Source organism: Capricornis sumatraensis, chromosome 4 (assembly GCF_032405125.1).
Source record: "Capricornis sumatraensis isolate serow.1 chromosome 4, serow.2, whole genome shotgun sequence".
Taxonomy (NCBI): Eukaryota; Metazoa; Chordata; class Mammalia; order Artiodactyla; family Bovidae; genus Capricornis; species Capricornis sumatraensis.
In genome coordinates, this window is record NC_091072.1 from 127,709,827 (window position 1) to 127,727,320 (window position 17,494).

Consider the following 17,494-nt stretch of genomic DNA (forward strand, 5'->3'; position numbering starts at 1 on the left):
TTCAATAAGTGGTGCCAGGAAAACTGGACAGTTCCACATAAAAGAATCAAATTAGAATACCCTCTAACACTGCATACAAAAATAAACTGAAAATGGATTAAAGACCTAAATGTAAGACCAAAAACCATAAAACTCCTGGAGGAAAACATAGGCAGAACACTCTTTGACATAAAGCATAGCAATATTTTTTTGGATCTGTCTCCTAAAGCAAAAAAAAAAAAAAAGCAAAAATAAACAAATGGCGCCTAATTAAACTTAAAAGCTTTTGCACAGCAAGGAAACCACTGACAAAATGAAAAGGCAACCTGCTTAATGGGAGAAAATACTTGCAAATGATATGGCTAATAAGGGGTTAATATCCAAAATGTATAAACAGCTCATAAAACTTAACATTAAAAAAAAAAACAATTTAAAAATGGGCAGAAGACCTAAATAGACATTTTTCCAAAGAGGAAATGCAGATGGCCAAGAGGCACATTAAAAGATGCTCAGTGTGGCTAGTCATCAGGGGAATACAAATCAAAACCACAGTGATGTATCACTTCACACCTATGGTTGTCGTCAAAGAGAACACAGATACAAATGTTAGCAAGGATATGAAGAAAAGGGAACTCTCCTATACTGTTGGTGGGGATGTAAATTGATGCAGTCATTATGGAAAACAGATTGTAGGTTCCTAAAAATAGAACCACCATATGATAAAGCAATTCTACTCCTAGGTATATACACATGAAAAAAAAAAAGAAAAAGATGCAGGATACAGGATGCTTGGGGCTGGTGCACTGGGAAGACCTGGAGAGATGGTACGGGGAGGCAGGGGAAAGGGGGGGGTCAGGATTGGGAACTCATGTACACCCGTGGCAGATTCATGTTGATGTATGGCAAAACCAATACAGTATTGTAAAGTAAAATAAAGTAAAATTAAAAAATAATAATAATAAAAAGAAAAACATAATTTGAAAAGATACATGAACCCTAATGTTCATAGCAGCAATATTTTCAAAACAGGCAAGACGTGGAAGCAACCTAAGTGTCCATCAACAGATAAATGGATAAAGCAGATGTGATATGTATATGATATATGTGACTCATATGATAGTGATATATATGATCTATATACGAAGATGTGATATATATATCATATATACATATATAATGGAATACTACTCAGCCATAAAAAAGAATAAAAATTTGCCATTTGCAGTAATATGGATGGACTTGGAGGGTATTATACTAAGTGAATTAAGTCAGACAGAGAAAGACAAATACTATAAGCACTTATATGTGGAATCTAAATACAATAAACGAGTGAATACAACAAAAAGGAAGCAAACCTACAGATACAGAGAACAAACTACTGGTTACCAATGATGAGATGGGGAGAGGGCAATATAGGGGTAGGAGATTAAAATGTACACACCATTGTGCATGAAATAACATACAAGGATATATTGTACAACACAGGAAATACAGCCAATATTTTATAATAACCATAAATGGAGTATAACCTTTAAAAATTGTGACTCACTATATTACGCCTATAACATATAATCACCTATACTTCAGTTTAAAAATTCCAACAAGAAAAAAAAAAGATGAGGGGGCAAACTGTAACTATCTGTCTCTAAATACTACAAATATAACTGTATAAGCATTAAAACATAGCACACTATAACTTTGAAAAATTTTTTCTTGGCTTTTATTAAACTAAGCTGGTGGCTCTAGAGGTAAAGAACCTGCCTACCAGTGCAGGAGACATAAGAGATCTGTGTTCAATCTCTGGGTCGGGAAGATCCCTGGAGGAGGGTACGGCAGCCCACACCAGTATTCTTGCCTTGGAATCCCATGGACAGAGGAGCCTGGCAGGCTGTGGTCCATAGAGTTGCAGAGTCAGACATGACTGAAGCAACTTAGCACGCAAAATAGCAGCTTCTTTTCTACCACAAATAAAGCTATAGCGAGCAACAACTTTTTATAGCTAGTAAGTTTTTTTAAGGAGTGTTTTATTTGGCTGACATATTATTAGGAAGATACTCAATGCCTTTCCACTTGCCTTAGGAATCTACAACCCCAGAACTTCGTCGCTCTACTCTTGTTATTTTCATTTTTCCATTACAGTAAATGTTGTCAATGAAGAGATGTAGTATAGAAATACTCTCTTCATCTAAGGATTAAATTCCACCTGCCCCAGGAAGAGTTTGGGTTATGAAACACATCCCCATCTGTGCATTTCTATGTATTTCTTGGAGGGAATAATTTGTAATCTTTAGTTTGCAAGTCAGATTATTTTTACAAGAAGCTGATAAAGATCCAGGTCAAAATTTCTCAGCAAAGAGGTAATTCTAGATGATGAATTCTCTCAGAGAAAATTATTTTTTTGCAGAGTTTAAAGAGAGAAGACACTTGCTGAACCATACCTAAGCTGAGCTCACCTGTAACATCTCAGTCTTTTTCTTTCCCTTTGTTACTATCATTGTCTTCTTGCCTGAGGAGTTGTTACCTGACAGATCTATGTCTGAATTGCTGTAATCTATGGACTTTCCATCTATGAGTTTGCAAAGACATTCCAATCGAAGCAAAATGAATGATTTGTGTGCTAATAAATTGAAAAAAGCAGGTCTATCATCACCTAGAACTTTCTTTAATCTAGATCGCTTTGGAAAATAAATTGTAGAAGTAAAATTTCTAAGAATTTATGAGACAATTGTTCAGGAAATTATTGCTCTTGCCATTGCCAGCAATGAGAGTGGATTCAACTGATTTGTTGTGATAAAAGATCTGATTGCCTGGCCAAGAAATATGAAGTGTTAAGAAGCACATACCAGACTGAAGTCCTTTGTTTAGTAAAATATATCCTTTCTAATTCCAAGTAATGAGTTTTATCATGATTTGAAGCTATCCAATAACCAGAATTTTATATCTATATCTGTGTTTATTTTGATATTAATATAGCTATATATCTTTATAAATCTCTTATATACAGAAAGATTATATATATATATAATTTATGATAGGTAGATTTTATACACGTGTTTAGAAAAAATTTTTAACCAGTGTTACATTATACTTTGCACTGCTGTGGAGGTTAGCCAGATCTGTTGAATCAACACAGAAAGAGTGGGGAGGACAATGTGCTGTTGGGTGACTACCCTGTTTCTTAGCACACATTGTGCTTTGCAGATGGTTATATCTGCTATGTTGCTTTAGAAGATGTTAGAAAGCTATCCTGATGGGACTGATAAAGATGAGTTGGAACCTGTGACCAGCAGCTGGATGAAGGGAGCCTGAATCCTCCAAATCCTATGGATATAGTGTGCTTTCCTTGATGTTCCTGCCAAAATAGGTTGGAAAGCTAGGGAGATCTGCAAGAGATGTGTCAGAACAAAGCTGCTACAATTTCTAAGTTTCAAAAACCTTGCTTGCAAATGACTGCAAATTAGCTCATAATTTTAAAACCAATGAATCTCACAACTGTTTCATCAAATTACGTACAGAAAACTGAGAAAAATCCGACAACTATCCTGTGCATGACTTGTCAAACAGACATTCAAGTAGAGTCCATTTCGTTTGGGTCCTATTTTAATACTGCAATGCAGATTTGCACATCTATGCCAAGATACATATTTTATAGGAACTGCTGAGAGCTTTGCAATTACACCCTCAAAAAACTGAATAAGCCCAGGGGACTTCCCTGGTGGTCTAGTGTCTAAGACTCTGCACTCCCATGCAGAGGATTTGAGTTTGATCCTTGGTTGAGGAACTAGATCCCACATGTTGCAGGGCAACAAAGCCCATAAGCTGCAACTAGAGAGGCCCACGCACTGCAACTACTGAGCCCACGTGCTCTAGAGCCCGCATGCCACAATTACAGAGAAGCTCCCACATGCTGCAACAAGACCCAACACAGCCAAAGATAAACAAACAAAAGTCTGTAAACGACATTAAAACCTTTTAAAAAAAAGATTGAGTAAGCATGAACAACAAAATTGTTGAGCAATAAAGTTACTTCTTTATCATCCTGGTACTCCTCCTTCAATCATTTTGAATCTAGTATATTCATTCTTCAAAGTCTGTTCAAAGATCCTCTATACTCATTGCCCACTTTGTACACTTTCAGCTCATTTATTCCCCCAAACAAAGTAATAAGAAAAAAAAAATACCCCATTTTATAGAATATTGTAACTTAGGTTAAGAAACTTGCAAAAAAAATCCAAAGATTTTTTTTTAAGCATTAAGAGGTTTCACTTTTACACAGTATTAAGGACAAAATGATAAGAAACTTCTCTCTATAAAACACTTTCAAATGCATTGAGCTTATATAGGCTAAGAGATGGATGGACCATGGCATGAAGGTAGGCCCCTAAATGGCTACACCCTTATAGGACTACAAAATAATTAACCCAGTAGCACTGAAATTCATCAAGAAAATTGTTTTGTCTCAGTCGATGGTGTGGGGTAGAGATTCTGAGGGATTTTAATACTTGCAGAGTCTTGGAACCCATGAAGGTAAGAAAATAGACAGCAACATGAAAGTGATCCTGAGTTTTTTTTTTTTCAACAAATAAATTGTAAGAGGGAGAGAGAGGGAGAGAAGAAAGAAAGGAAAAAGGCAAATAAAGAAGAAAAAGGAGAGGGAAAAGGTAAATCTCTGAGTAAAGTGGATGTAAAAAATATATGAACCAATTGCTGTTCATGAATTTTGTTGGGATCCTGATTTCAACAAACTGTGAAGAAATATTCATGAGTTAATCATGAATGTTCAAACTCCGATTTCATCTTGTTAACTTGTTAGGTGTGACTGCTATTTTGATTATTTTTTAGTCTTCATCTTTTGACTTAGTGGAATATTTATGGATGAAATTACATAATATCCAAGATTTACTTCAAAATTATCCAGTGTGTGATGTGTCGCTGTGGAGAAAGTGCCAGAATAGGCAAATGAAGCAACACTGATCATCTTGTAATAATTATTGAAACTAGATATGGAATCATAGGAATTCATTATACTATTTTATCTACTTTTGAGTATGTTTGAAAATTTTCCACCATAAATAGGTAAATTTTTTAAAAAAGGCAATTCTTGGATCATGATACCATTGGGACACTTGGCAAGGCAAACTGTTTGGAAAGGTTACACCACACCAAATTATCACATATAAAGCCTCTTAGAAAATGAACTCATAGACCACTTACACCAAACATATGAAGAACCAATTCATTAGTAAAGGCCAGAAACCACATGCATATAAATGTGTATGTATGCACACACACATATTCTCTTTCTCTCCTCTCTCTTTTCCTCTTTCTCAGAATTAAAGCCAGATGAATTTCAAATAGCAGAACTGACAAATAGAGCTTATAAAAAGTACATTCAATATAGAACTATACTACTGGTTTACAAGATAATTTTATATTATATATGTGATTTGTAACTATTTTTTACATAACCATCTACCGTGAACATATTTGAATAAATAAACATTTTTCAAAGTACATTCAAAGTAAACAGATGTAAAAGAAGGAATTGAAAATACGAATAAACAACAGGGCACTTCTGAAAATTCCAGGAACATATTAAAAAATCAATAAAAGCAAAATAGGAGCTCTAGAAATGAAAAATAAAATCATTGGAATTAAAAGCTCTTGGAAAAGTAAGAGGCAGATTAAATTCAACTGAAAAGGGGAATATTTAACTAGAGATTAGATATGAAGAAATGACCCAAAATATGGCACAGAGGATACAGGGAGATGAAACTTAACAGAGAGGTTGAGAAATAAGGGAAAGAAAACAAGAATGTCCAAATACATCTAAAATAGCATTTCCAGCAAAGCAACTGAAGAGAAGAGGGAGATAATCTTTGGAAGAAATAAATAATGGCTCAATTTTTTTAATTGATGAAAGACACAAAAATCTTAGATTCAGGAAACATACAATAGAACCCACAGATAGGCATACTGTAGTTAAACTACAAAACCCCAAAGAGAGAAAATCAGAAAAGCAACCAGAGGAATGGGGCAGGTTATCTATAAAGGAAAAACAATTCTATACCAAACTGCTTAGCAGCAATAACTGCAGTCAGAAGACAATGAAATGGTATATTTTTTAATGGGAAAAAATAGCTGTTAACCTCAGACTAGTGAACTATTTTATAATCACTATCTTGTATGTGGTTATTAAGTAGACTAAAAATGTTTAATGAAAATGGGAAAACGAGGAGAAACATATTCATCTAACATTGAGAAATTTGAATACACATCTCTCAGTATGATATTCATATCAAGCTGAAAAATATTAGTAAAGATGTAGACAATTAAACAACATGGTTAAAAAGCTTGATTGTTAAATGAAATACAGAACCCTAATTTCAAATGAGAGAATTCACATTTTTTCCAAGCTAAATGGAACATTTATAAAAAAAAATTAGTCACATACTAGATCACAAAGTAAGTCTCATATGTCAAAGGACTGATAGTACGAAAACACATGAACTGAGCACAAAGCAATTAATTTGAAATTAATAATCAAAAGATAACCAAAAAGGATATTAGAGAAAATTCAAATAAATGGTGAGATATTCTTTGCTCACACAGAAAGTACAAACTGAATGAAAATACAAAAGTATTTTTCTTGGAACATGAGAAGCCAAATCTAAAATATATACAGAAGAAAATATAGCTAAGACTCAGGACAATTTTGAAGGAGAATAAGATAGGGGTAGGGATTCCCAGGTGGTGCAGTGGGAAAGAATTTGCCTGCCAATGCAGGAAGCACAGGAGACGCACGTTCGATCCCTGTGTCAACAAGGTCCCCTGGAGTAGGAAATGGCAACCCACCGCAGTATTCCTGCCTGGGAAATCCCATGGACAGAGGAGCCTGGTGGGCTATTGTTTATGGAGTCACACAGAGTTGAACACGTCTGAGTGACTGAGCAAATACGCAGGGAGGAGTAGGGGTGGATTTGCTTATGCCATCATCTTTATAACAAGATGCATCATAGCGCTACTTTAACTTAGATAGTGTGATATCAACACAGTGACAGACAAAGAAAACAACAAGATTGAAGAGAATCATAGATACACTCCTCAAATCTAATATGGAAACTTGGTAGATGACAAATGGAAACTGCAGATCAGTGTGAAAGGACTGATTATTGATGGTACTAAGATAATTAACACTCCAAAAATAAAATATGAACACTACCTCATATCCCTATGCAAAAAGTTAGACCACTTAAAGATATAAATACAAAAGCACATTTTCAATATTTTCAGAAAACACTAGAGAAAAATACCTTTTTGACTTTGAAGCAGGGGGAGATTTCCTTAAATATATCAAAGCATATACCATAAAAAGCTTAATATATGTAAATGCATTAAAATTAAGTATTTTCCACAACAAAACCATCATAAACAAAAGTAAAAGAGATGATACCAACTAGGAGAAGATATTTGCAGCACCTAAAACCACAAACACTAAGTCACAATGATAATAAATCTTATAAAACAATTAGAGAAAAACAACTCACAGAAAATATTCATTGAATAAATAAAGGATAGGAAACATAATTGAGCAGTCAATAAACATATATGTTCAACTCCAGCAGTAATCAGAAAAATATAAATTAAAATAAGATATCATTGCACACAAGTAAGATAGGCAAAAACTATAATTATCTGCTATTTGGCCATAAAAAATAATGAAATTTTGCCACTTGCAACCAAATAAATGAACTTGAACAGCATTATGCAAAGTGAAATAAGTCAAACAGAAAAAGACAAAGGACAAATACTGTATGATATTCCAGTACTCTTGCCTGGAAAATCCTATGGACAGAGGAGCCTGGAATGCTGCAGTCCATGGGGTCGCTGAGGGTCGGACACGATTGAGTGGCTTCACTTTCATGTTTCACTTTCATGCATTGGAGAAGGAAATGGCAACCCACTCCAGTGTTCTTGCCTGGAGAATCCCAGGGACAGGGGAGCCTGGTGGGCTGCCGTCTATGGGGTCACACAGAGTCGGACACAACTGAAGTGACTTAGCAGCAGCATTGCTTATATGTGGAATCTAACAAATGCAACAAACTAATGAATATAACAAAAAAGAAGCAGACTCATAGAACAAACTAGTGTTTACCAGTGTTCAGGGAGGAGCAGTATGAGATGAGGGGCAATGTTCACTGGAGCACTATTTACAAAAGCTAGGACATGGAAGCAACTTAAATGTCCATTGACAGATGAATAAAGAAAGAAGCTGTGGTACACACAGACAATGGAATATTACTTAGCCATAAAAAGGAATATATTTGAGTCATCTCTAATCAGCTGGATGAACCTAGAGCCTATTATACACAGTGAAGTAAGTCAGAAAGAGAAAAACAAATAAAGAGGGGATGAGAAGCACAAAATATTGGATGTACGATAGGCTCAAGGATGTTGCACAACCCGGGCAATATAGCCAATATTTTGTAATAACTGCAAATGGAAAGAAACTTTTTAAAACTGCACTAACATTTTTTAATTAAAAAAATATAAGTACTTTTTAAGTTAAAATTGTCTGGAAGTAACAAATGTTGGCATGTATATAGAACAGTGGGTGGGACTTCTTACTTACTGGGAGTGTAAATCTATACAACTTTAGGTTTGCAGTACTGATTTGGCAATATCTAGAAAGTTGAAAATGTCTGTATCTGAAGAGCCAGTAATTCAATTCCTAGGAATATTCTTTAAAAACTTTGAAATGTATGTATAAAGAGCCATGGAACAGAACATCCACTATGTCACTATATGTAATTGCGAGGAAAAAGTTCTCTTTTGAAAGCAACTTAAAGTTTCATTAACAGGAGAATGAGTAAGTTAATTGCTGCATACTTGTATAATGAAATATAGTATAGCAAAAATGAATAAATGATATCCATGAATTATTATAAATGACTCAAAACAATATTTAAAAATGATATTTTGCTATCATTTATATAAAATTTAAAACAGAAAATAATTGTTGGTTATGGATCTATACAAAAAAAGTATGAAAACATGCATAGGCATGATAAATACCAAATTCAAGATATAATCAACAGATACCTCTGGAGAAGAAGAAGGCAGGAGAGTATGATTAAGAAAGGAAAGATGCAATTTCAATGTATTGAAACAATACAATTATGACAAAATATTAAAACTTGAGGAATCTGGATAGGAAGTTGCTTTATTATTCTGTCTATGCTATTATATGGGATTCCCATAGCACTAGTGGTAAAGAACCCTCCTGCCAATGCAGGAGACGTAAAGTGGTGAGGGTTTGATCCCTGGGTTGGAAATATTCCCTGGAGGAGGGCATGGTAACCCATTCCAGTATTCTTGCCTGGAGGATCCCATGGATAGAGGAGCCTAGTGGGCTACAGTCCATAGGGTTGCAAAGAGTCTGACATGACTGCAGCGGCTTACCATACATACATGCATGCTATTATACAGTTACATCTTTTTATAGTTAAAATCATAGGATTGTATAGAACTGGCCATACTTGTTCAACCTGCACGAAAATAAAAATAACCTAAATTTATTTGAAAATTGTAGAGCTTGGATTGTACCCACATTTGTTTTACTCCAAAACTAGAGGACCTCCTGCAGTCTCAGGCCCCTCTCCTTGTCTTTTCTGATTCTTCTCAGATAGGATTAATCACACCTTCTGTGCCACTTTCTTCAAACACTTGGTTTTTAAACTTATTGCAGTTGATTGTATGTGTGTGTGTGTGTGTGTGTATTCCCCCATACACAGCTCCTGGTGGCAACCTGTATGGCATATGGAAAGATACCAGGAGAATGGCTAAATCTGAAAGGTTTCTGTTTTACAAGTCAGTAATCTTTCTTTAGGGCTTGCCAGGTGCCTCAGTGGTAAAGAACCCAACTGCAATGCACAAGATGAAGGTTCAGTTCCTAGGTGGGAAAGATCCCCTGGAGGAGGGCATGGAAACCCACTCCAGTATTCTTGCCTGAAGAATCCCATGGACAGAGGAGCCTGACAGGATAGTCCATGGAGTTGGACATGACTTAGTGACTAAACAACAATCTTTCTTTTATAGGCTTCTGTTCTGTTGCTTTTCAACCACCTCCCTCACGCTTATGGTGACTTACCAGAAGCTAATCATCAATAGGTTCTACAAATACATACTTTTGCAAAGTAATCTATTTTCAAAGAATATAAGAGAAACTAAAATCTGAAACTAAAACGTTTCAGCATTTCTCATGAATCAACACAAGGGTTAGAAGTGTTACATATTTGTGGAAAAAAATAAAGTACAACTCATTTGTTCCATTTCAGGATTTTTCAAGTCCTCAGAAGCGAAAGGAATCTTATAAATATGGATTTAGCCTATTCCAGAGGTAGAGAGAGGCTTCCCAAGTGGTACTAGTGGTAAAGAACCCATCTGCCAATGCAGGAGACATCAGAGACATGGGTTCAATCCCTGGGTTGGGAAGATGCCCTGGAGGAGGGCATGGCAATCTACTGCAGTATTCTTGCTTGGAGAATCCCATGGACAGAGGAGCCTGGCAGGCTATGGTCCATAGGGTTGCAAAGAATGGGACATGACTGAAGTGACTTGCACACACATGCAGAGGTATAGAGTTCAGCTGTATTTTATGATACAAGCATAATTAAGTTGGTTCTCAAATTAGGTCCCACTTTAGAAATGATTGCACAGATAATTCTACATTAATACTCCTGGGCCCATCTCTCTGAAACAGCACAGCAAGTGAAATTTGATGAAATGGTCCAGTATATAGGAATTATACAGTAAATCAATACAAAGTCAATCAAAACTGAAGCGTAAATGAGAGAACCATCCTATACAGCCTTTAAAAAACATTATCAGGTGGCTTTTCCAATGAAGAGTAATTTTTACCAAAACAACAACAACAACAAAACAGGATATAATGGAATGCCAAGTAACATATAGTAACATTACTTCTTTAAAATGTGTTTTGTCCTCTTCATCATGAAGAGGTCAGTGTCCCCAGGCAGCCTGTAGCCTCTCCCGCATTTCCTCTCTTCCCTTCCATGGCAACATGGGTTAGCAAGACACTGAGCTTTTTGTGATGTGTGTGTGAGGACAGGGAGAAGGGGGAGCGAGCCTTCAGGGAGGTCTCCAGGTGGAAAAATTCGTGACGCACTAGATTCAGTGACTGAATGAGAATTGTTTACCGAGAGTTCTCGAACACAATAGTTACGGTTACCTTATGTTCATTTTAAAATTTTTTGCTTGGTCTCAGGGCCCTTAACTCTGAAACCCTCTCATCGTAGGCATCCCAGACAACTTATTCATGAAAGGTTACATGACAAAGCCAGCCGGAGTGGTGTGATCCGTCTGTTTCAGCACCTAAGTAGCCAGGCGCATGACAGATAGGCATAAACTTCCTGAATGTGGAACATGTATATTAAAATGGTCGAATTCTGCCTTTCATTTGTAGGTGGTCATGGAGAAGTTATTTTGCTTCAATTATGAAGTGTACACCTTCCAGAGGCCTAGCTGGCCCTTTCACTGCCTCCGAAGCTGCACCCCTCCACTGAGACAGGAGGGATGTTCTTCCTGTGTTCTTCTCCCTGCATCCTCCACCCTCCACCAGAAAGGATGAAGGCTGAAATGCTATTTCCCTTTTCTTAGAAAATGCCTCCTTACTTTTCCTGGCACAGATAAATGGCACGGCTAAAAGCCTGATATGTGTGCCACACCTGATACTTTAGAAGGAAGCGGGTGTTATTTTTTTTTCCCTTAGTAATAAAGCAAAAATCCATTCCTTAGTCAGGGTCTAGTTAACACATTAGCAATTCCTTCTTTTTTTTCTTGTCACCTGTCACTATCTTCTACACAAGAGAGAGGCCTTGGTAACAATCTATCGTAAAGGGATTTTAATGGCTCATTACAGCGAATGCCGAATCAAACACTTTCAAAACAACAGTTGAGTGGGATGCCGCTAAAAGAGCCTCCTTGAGGTTTCCACAGCCTCTCCCAGCCGGGGAGAAGTTGCTCATTTCTGCAACAACAGAAGCAGGCCCAGCGAGCTTCTTCAGCAGAATGTGGGAATGCGATCTGCGAACAAACCATTTGCTTTCTAACAGCCACTTACCGGCCTCATGTCAGAGCGCAGGGAAGACAGCACTGAAACACTCAGATTCATGACTGTGTTAGGCTGTGGATGTGGCTCTAGCAACCTTAGATCAGAGAGCATTGACTTTAAATAAGCTCAAAAATCAAACCAGCGACATTCCAGGATGTCTCTGGAACCATGGCCCTGCCTTTGTTTACTACTCGTTTTGGACTAGGATTGGACCAAAAGGCGGCGAATCAGATGGTTAGTCACTCCTCTAGTCTTTCTCTCTGGGATGGTTGGGGTTTGTGCAGCACAGTTCAGGATTTCTAAGCTGGACAAACAGGATCAGATGAGAAGCCCTGTGTGTGAGCGCTCAGTCGCTCCAGTCTTGTACAATTCTTTGAGACCCTATGGACTGCAGCCCGCCAGGCTCCTCTGTCCATGGGATTCTCCAGGTAAGAATACTGGAGAGAGTTGCCATGCCCTCCTCCAGGGGGATCTTCCCTACCCAGGGATTGAACTCACATTTCTTGTGTTTCCTGGGTCACAGATGGATTCTTTACCACTGAGCCACCGGGGAACTGGGGAGAAGCCCTGATGGCAGACCAAAGCGGGGTCCACCAGGGGCTTCGGGCTGGAGGCTGTGACAGCATGAGCCCCCAGGTGGGAGCACCCCCCAGGCTTTATTTTGACCCATTCCACAGAACAAAGACTGTTTGCCTAATTTTCAAAATCATCATCATAAAATGAAAGCATCAGCTGCATTATTATAAAGAAATCATCAGCTACATATTAAAAAGCATCAGCTGTATATTATTCGGGGAAGAGAGCTGGCTTCCCTGAATTCTAGAAAGACCAAGCCTGAGATCACTGCTCCCAGAGGCCAGAGGGCTCATCCAATTCCTGAAAATCTGAGCATACCCCCAAGGCCGGGCTCAGTCTACCATCCTCATTTCCTTGCCTCCGAAGCCAGGGTGTCATGTAGCTAGATCCTGACAGTGACTCACTCCTGGAGCAATATGAAAAGTTAGAGATTTACTAAACGTGAGTACTAAGCTTTAAAAAACTGAGGGGACAAATGAAATGCCTAAGTTACCCTTAGAGTTGTATGTACCACCTTAATCTACTTGATTTTATTTTTAGTGAAAATTGACACACACACACAAAAAAAACAATTAGTAAAATGCCTTGAAAATACCTTCCTCCATATGTTTCACTACTGGCATGAACAATTCAGTTATGCCATCTCACAGCACTGCCAAGTGTCAGCTTACTGGCTCACCATATTCAGACTTCTAGATGTTCCATGAAAGCCATGGGATCTTCATTGAAAAGATGAGAAAACACATTTATGAATCACTGAGGTGGCTGTACAAGTGGATATTCCTCACTGAAAGGGCTATGGATTGAATTATGCCCCCCTCCACCCAATTCCTGTGTTTAAGCCTTCATCCTCAATGTGACTGTATTTGGAGACAGGGCTTTTAGGAGGTAATTAGGGTAAAAGAAGTTAAAAGGTGAGGTCCTAATCCTACAAGACTGGTGATCTTAGAAGAAAAGGAAGAGAAAGATCCCCTGTTCTCTCTTCATACATGCATCAAGGAAGGACCACATGAGCACATAGCAAGAAAGAGGCCATCTGCAAGCTAGGAAGACAGCTCCTCACCAGAACCCCACCGTGCTGGGGCAGACTAAGACAGAAAGGAAAATGTATTTTAGACATTTTATACAGACACACTTTTATACAGTTGCAAATACTGTTCCCCACATCCATAAGAAGTTCCCCTTCAGCTTATAAACTCATTGTATTAAACCTAGACTTGAATGTTTACAGCCAGTAGTAACTAGAGGGTTACATACGTCATCACAAGGCCTCATCCGACTCTGGATTTTGATGGGCTCTTTTGAGCAACATGTCTCTGGTTTGCCAGGACCTAAGTCCTAAAAGTGAACTATGCTTTGCAGCGAAATGGTGTCCAATTAAAGTTTAATGAGTGGATTCCACCCGTATTCTACAGTAACACAGAAACATGCACCCTGAACTCTTCACATGCCTTTGTGTGTATCCTTTAATGTCGAGGGCAGTCCTTCAGGGTGCAGCACAGGCAAGTGGACCCAGGTAAAGAACTGCCCTTAATAGAAATGTCATGGGCAAGGCGAATTGCAAGAAAAAGTCTAGAAAACATCCATTTCCTCAGACCAAATTGAAAGTAGACATCATAATGGCAATCTAGGAAACTATTAGACCAAATATTAGGAAAACCTATACCACTGCTCTCTTTGTAAAAAGGTAAGGTTGCAAATGTTGACATCTACCATTCAGCCACATCAATCCCAATTTGTCCTAATTTATTCAAGTTAGGGGCATGCAAAATAAATCATGTGACTTCTTGTTTCTTTTTTAAATCCTGCAGTCATCTTATAATCTGAAATAAAATATCTCAATAATTCTAAGTTAACATATTCTGAATATTTTTGAAACTGAAGAGCCCAAAATGGAGTAATAACACACTCCTTATTATTACCTCTCAGTGTTTTTCAGCATTATCAATAAACTTAAAATTCTCTATTTTGCAAAATACATTTGTAAGTCATTTTTTCAAACCATAGTTTAAAGTGGATATATACAAGTTAAAACAGAAACTCTAATAGTAAGTATGGAATACAGTTTAATTCAACACACATTGGATACCATCATGTGTCAGAATACATAATGGCCCCATGGACACCTAACAGACTTAAAGAGAATTGCCTGCTTTACTTTTTATTTGATCATCCCCAAAGTTTATGCAGGGCTTCCCAGGTGGCACAGTGGTAAAGAATCCACCTGCCAATGTAGGAGACAAAAGAGACATGGGTTCGATCCCTGGGTCAGGAAGATCCCCTGGAGTAGGAAATGGCAACCCACTCCAGTGTTCTTGCCTGGAGAATCCCAGGGACGAGGGAGCCTGGTGGGCTGCCGCCTATGGGGTCGCACAGAGTCGGACACGACTGAAGCAACTTAGCAGCAGCAGCAGCAGCAAGACTCTTATTACAATTCATAAGATAAGTTGTATGAATGATATTAAAGAAAAACAACATACTTCCCTAAAAGCCCTTTTCTTAAACTTTCTAAAGTGATTCATGTAGTATATATCTCAGGGATTTTATTCCAGGTAGACAGGGGTAGGAGGTGGGGTATGTGAGCAATGGAGTAAGAGTGAGGAAAACTAAAACCACAATAAGGCAAATAAGTTCCCACTTTTCATGGCAATATTCCCTACAAGGGCCAAGAGACTAACAAATACTAAACATCCCCATTGGGATGAGAAGCAAGAGTTTGCTCTAAATTGACTTCAGAGTAAAGATGCCAAAGCAAATAAATCACTGTAAGTGAAATACTTTGAAAGGTAAATGGACTTTAAAAATATTTGCGTAGGTTAAATTTTTTAATCGGAAGTACTCATTACTGTCAGATATGATAAGGCCACATGTCCATCAGGATCTCTGGAGATCTCCTCCTAGTATATGATTCATTATTTTTAAACCAATACCTAGCTGGGCAGACATCCCCAACAAATGTTGAGTGAAGAAAAATAAGCAAAGATTCAAACATGTTATACTTATGACCAACCTAGATAGCATACTGAAAAGCAGAGACATTACTTTGCCAACAAAGGTCCGTCTAGTCAAGGCTATGGTTTTTCCAGTGATCATGTATGGATGTGAGAGTTGGACTGTGAAGAAGGCTGAGTGCCGAAGAATTGATGCTTTTGAACTGTGGTGTTGAAGAAGACTCTTGAGAGTCGCTTGGACTACAAGGAGATCCAACCAGTCCATTCTGAAGGCGATCAGCCCTGGGATTTCTTTGGAGGGAATGATGCTGAAGCTGAAACTCCAGTACTCTAGCCACCTCATGTGAAGAGTTGACTGATTGGAAAAGACTCTGATGTTGGGACGGAATGGCGGCAGGAGGAGAAGGGGATGACAGAGGATGAGATGGCTGGATGGCATCACTGACTCAATGGACGCAAGTCTGAGTGAACTCCGGGAGTTGGTGATGGACAGGGAGGCCTGGCGTGCTGCGATTCATGAGGTCGCAAAGAGTCAGACACGACTGAGCGACTGAACTGAACTGGAACCAAAATTGTATTAAGTAAAATGGAAGTAAAGGCCCCAACGTTCTCAGATTTCTTCAATCCATGCAGCTTTTCACCAAGAATAATTCTGAATGACGACAAACTTGAATGCCTATTCAACCCAGCTACTCAAGTCATTAATAGAATAAAATGCTGCGCAAACTTGGGTTTCCTAGGATCCCTTTCCCCTAGCCACGTGCATCCTCAAAGACTCTGGTTGACTTTGCATTGTCCCTGTGAAGTGACTTGCAACCCTCAAGCTACATAGAAAAAAATTTAAGAGAAGAATGGCACTCTTACAGGTTACATAGCCTCCATAGTGGCTCCATTCTTTTTTTTCTTTTCTTTATGAGAATCTTTTGTAATTGAAGTAAAAAGACTTCAGTCATCCCTCTGATGGAGAGTGAGAGGTAAGTAAGAAATAAGTTGTTTTTCTAAAATGCCTTGACATAAATCTCAGATCAGAGAGCACCAATGTCTCTTTTTTATAACTAGAATTTCACTGCATATTCCTCAAGTCACCCAGATCACGAAGAAGTCACGAAGAAGTTGCTTAAGTGAGTTTATCTGTATACTTAGATTGTATCATGGGAATGGTGATACCCAAATCCATAGCAAGCCTTGTTAAAATGAAGGACGTATCATGGTCAGAGGCAACCAATACAAACAGAAATAGAAGAGTGAAGCAGGTCAAGCTGTGGATGAGGACGGTGCCTCAGTCTAGGTGCCGTGCTTGAATTCAGCATACATTCCAGAAGCAGGTTTGACTCTGCCCTATTCGCAGGGAGTGTTGACCTGTACTTTGGTCTAGCATGTCTGCTAAACAGGGCAAACTTTTAGTATTCCTTGGCGGATATACCAGGCCAGAATCATTCCCTGTTCCTAGGGAAAAATGACCCTGAGGAGGCCCTTTCCCCCCACCCCACCCCCCAAGTTAGTTTTTGGAAACCTCCAGAGAGATTAAGAAAGTTTTTTCAGTTTTTCAGTTCAGTCGCTCAGTCGTGTCATTCAGAAAGTACCAGATTCAACAAATACCGCTAAGACTGCTAACAGTAACTTGGCTGAGATCAGAGAAAGGTGAGATGGCCGAGCTGATACCTCCTTTAGGGTTCAAACTGGTCTTGGAAATGGAGCAAGTCCAAAGTGACTGTTCTTCACGATCAGAGATAAAACAGAGCCACGGCTACTTCCAAGAGTGCTGCTACCAGTGACTGCTCCACTCTTCGCTAATAAAAGGCGCAAACTCACTGAACGTGTACCCCAAGTCAGGACTCTAAGTGCAAGAACATGT

At 38.3% G+C, this 17,494-nt stretch overlaps 1 protein-coding gene across 1 annotated transcript in view; it reads right to left on the reverse strand.

Annotated features, from left to right (window-relative positions):
• Positions 1–17,494, reverse strand: part of SSPN (sarcospan) — a 39,585-nt gene that overhangs the window by 19,544 nt on the left and 2,547 nt on the right. The window lies entirely within an intron of this gene.